Below are 4102 nucleotides of genomic sequence, written 5' to 3' on the forward strand. Positions count from 1 at the left end.
TTATAAGAGAGGATCATAAAAGGAATATAAAATATTGAGAAAGGTTTAGGGGAACCCAAGTAATAAGATCCCGGATATGATCCCTCAAACGATCAACGAGAATGAATAATAAACGAGTCGTAAAGCAATTAAACGACTAAGGATCAAGCTTGGCAAGTAGCTAGGGGATTAGCAAGGATAATACAAGTATTAAAGCACCTAATTAACAAGGATTAAGCCTAATGAAAAGCTTCCACCATAAGAAGAGGACAAGTGGCAAGAGTGACGCAAGTGGTGACATAGGCTTGCTTACATCACTTTCCACTAACTAACCAAGAGTTAGCCAAACAAATATCCACCTACCATTCCATTTACACCACAAAATAAGTCAACACAAGCAAGCTTTTTTCTCCCCCATTTTCATTGCTCTCGGCCAAAACAGAACCAGCACATTAAAACTGCTGTATATCCTTCATTTCTCATTCAAATGTTGTGTTCTATAGCTCGTTGGAAAGGTATTGAGATGGCCTACAACTCTTGTTCACAAGTCTCATCCAAATAAGCATGGTAAGACCCTAATTTTTACAGTTCTTTAAATCGGACTTTTAGAAACTTCAAAGCCTAACTTTGTGTTCTTGATTTCTTTGGAAAGATCAAGCTTGTAGGAGGCTCCATAAGGCTTCCTAGTAACTTTCCACCCTCTAAGAAAGGTATAAATCTTCACACCCTTTAGGAATAAGTTTGAATGTTGAAGTTTGGAGATGGTTTGGATGGATGAGTAGTAATTTGAATGATAAGCATGATTCGAGCTTAATTGTTAAGTAGTTTAGTTGAATTTGGAGATGTTATAATATATGATTGGATTAAGAACCTTGAGCTTATTATGACTGAAATCAGTAGCATTGATGTGTATCTTGAGTTGTTGTTGATTGGTAGTTGGATTGATATGATTTAGAATGGTAAAAAATTTGGAAATCGCGTAAACATAGCCGTCGTAATGTCCGATTTACTTTAGACTGCTTTTGTTCATAACATTAGGACCCGAGAACTCCCTGATAGGTTTCGACCATTGCCATGTTTAGATAGTTCATGTTACGAGCTTCGTTTTGATATGTGGTTCGTTTGATTCCGATGTACGGTTTAGGAGAAACGGCCGTTTTAAGTAACGACGTTTCGCGAACGAAACATTACCCCTCGTCTTACTTTGAAACATAGGTTAAAGACCTTAAATGACTAATTGGAGTATGAAACATTTATGTAAAGTGTAATAGGCAGTTGGTAAGACACTCGCGAAGGAATCTCCTTAAAACTCGTAATGGTTAATTTATTAAAAATGGTGGAGCCGAGGGTACTCAAGCGACTTAAGAGAATCAGTAAGCGCAAAGCGAGCGTTAGAGTCTAATTTGGTTAAAGTATAGATTTACAAGTGACTTCGGTTTAATTCCAACTTATATGTTATTTATAGGTTACCAGACTCGTCCCGAGCCATTTGTAACCCCCAGTCGCTCAGGCAAGTTTTCTACCCGTTATACTGTTGTTGTGATGTATATGTGTATATGCATGATCTTGTGATAAATGCATATTTGTTATTAGCAAATTCTTGCGATATATTGTAGCATGTGATATGGTATATATGCATGCATGTTTCGTATTCTTGATTTATATATCTGTTGGTTCAAATACTTATTCGTTGCATAATACCTATGCTAGAGATAAGCGGTATTTGCGTATACCCTTAGTATAGGGGATCAAAAGGTGAACTTTTTCTAAAACCGGGAGGCGAGGCTCCCGAGTATAATATATATTTATATATATATATATTGATATAGTTTTTAAAACTATTAATCGAATAAGGTTTATTCGATAACTTTATTTTATTTAATGAATATTATTACGAATATTCATTCGAGGGCTTATGACTCCTTTATTTTATTTAATGAATATTATTACGAATATTCATTCGAGGGCTTATGACTTCTTTATTTTATTAAATGAATATTATTTTGAATATTCATTCGAGGACTTATGACTCCTTTTATTTTATTATTTGAATATTATTTGAATATTCATTCGAGGGCTTATGACTCTTTTATATTATTTATTGAATATTATTTGAATATTCATTCGAGGGCTTATGACTCAGTTTATATTATTTAATGAATATTATTTGAATATTCATTTGAGGATCTATGACTCCGATTATTTGCTGAGATATGTTCTTTATTTTATTAAAGAATAAGGTGTCGATAATCAAACTTATCTTTGATTATTCAAATAAAGATAGTACTTTCATATAAGTATATCTTTGGTTATTTAATACTCATTTCAAGCATAAGTTTTAAAACTTCTACTTCAATTATTTTTTATAAAGATTATTCTTTATGGGAATATTATTTAAATAATAATATTCAGATATTTTCTAATATATTGGGACTGATTTATTTCATTAAATCAGCATTACTCCAAACACTCTTTAAAGTGTTTTCGAGTCTTCAAAATGATTTTTAAAAGTTAGAGCGGATCCCAAAACTCATTTTTATATTTAAGATCTTCCTTTTAAAGGGGATTTAAATACTCGTTCAAAACTTGAGGGATCCGGCTCAGTGGTGTATTTTACATTCGCAACGAGGTTGCTGTTTTGAGAAAACATCTTGATTACTTGCCCATCGTTCGGGAAGTAAGTTCATCTATTTGAGTCGGCATAAGCAACATGGGCTCAGTGGGCGTCCATGAAAGTGTAAGTGGCTCAGTGGGAGTCCATCAAATGCGTAAGTGGCTGAGTGGCAGTCCAGCATAAGGTCCTATTGCGGCCAGGGTGATGACCAGTGGGGAATTCGTCCATCTACTAGTAGAAAAGGTTACTTATTGGTATCTTTGCCTGATCAGCAAGATATCAGGTTTATGCCAAGGTTTTCTCCTTTCCAAATTCATTGGATATTGCAACTCTGTTTATAATTTTCATAACAGAGGTTTTCAAGGAGTGTATGAAATGTATATATATAGGTGTATATATATATCGGGATTTAATGAAGTATCTCGTAACTTCATTATTTATAATGATATTCAAAGATTGAATCTATTCAAATCTTGTCTTGTAGTCTCATCTATGTGATGAACTTTTGAACTGATTATAACTTGAACGGTGGTAGTTCAAGTAATATTTGGAAAAGATATAAGTATATTGGGGTATCTTGTAACTTCATATTTTCAACTTATATCTAGTTAATGATTATCTTATGCATATCAAAGATTTTCAGAAAAACGTTGAGACAAGGGTAGATATATGAGATCACCTTGGAACGATATTTTTATATAATTATAAACTGGAACTCTGTGTATATTATGCATGGAAGAGGACTTCCAAGATTTTGAAAAGTATATATGTATATATACTGAATATTTTGCGACTTCATCGCATTAAGATATCAAACTTGGTTCATTTCTTTTGACCAAGACTTTCATGAGTACTATGAGAAGGCTCATATATTGTTAATCATTATACATATTATTTTGGTGGGCTTGCTGCTCACCCTTGCTTTCTTCTTTCATCACACAACAACAGATAGAAAAGATGAACATGACCAAGCTCCCGATTCGCAAGCGGTTAGAAAATGTTCCGCAGTCTTCTGAAAGCGTTGATGCCGCCGTAGCTGAGGTAGGAGCTACCAATAGGCTAGGTTTTCAACTATTGATGAACCAGACTTATGTATAATATGAATTGTAATAATGGCAAGGAATATGTAAATTTATTCAGAACCTTTGTAAGGTTTATAATTGTGGAATATAAGGACTTGTGTTATTTTTTGAGTGTTCATCTCTGAGACTATAACTTGTGGTGTGTGTGTTTATTGTGGGGTCACAGTATAGAGTAGTTGATTATTTATTAAGATTGGGTGTTATTAAGGGAAATGGAACTCGTGACAACCCGGATCCCCGACCCCGGATTTGGGGGTGTTACATAATGTTATCGAGAAAGGTTAGCGTATCGAAAATATCGCGTCGGGCCGCGCACGGGTCAAACCGTAATCCAGATCGAAAAAGTCAAAACATGGAAGATGCCCGAAATTACCAGATTAGGTTAGGAAGGAGTTTTCGGAAGAGTTTCGGGTTATAAAAACGTAAA

At 34.3% G+C, this 4102-nt stretch overlaps 1 long non-coding RNA gene across 2 annotated transcripts; it reads left to right on the forward strand.

Annotated features, from left to right (window-relative positions):
* Nucleotides 1-344: 344 nt before the first annotated feature.
* LOC141693930 (uncharacterized) lies at nt 345-3762 on the forward strand. Of its 2 annotated transcripts, none has more exons than XR_012563310.1 (3): nt 345-546; nt 632-689; nt 3542-3762. It is a non-coding gene; the product is annotated as an uncharacterized LOC141693930 (long non-coding RNA). The 2 variants fall into 2 exon arrangements; XR_012563311.1 differs by lacking the exon at nt 3542-3762 and adding an exon at nt 1445-1659.
* The last annotated feature ends 340 nt before the right edge of the window (nt 3763-4102 follow it).

This window comes from Apium graveolens, chromosome 10 (assembly GCF_009905375.1).
Source record: "Apium graveolens cultivar Ventura chromosome 10, ASM990537v1, whole genome shotgun sequence".
Lineage (NCBI taxonomy): Eukaryota > Viridiplantae > Streptophyta > Magnoliopsida > Apiales > Apiaceae > Apium > Apium graveolens.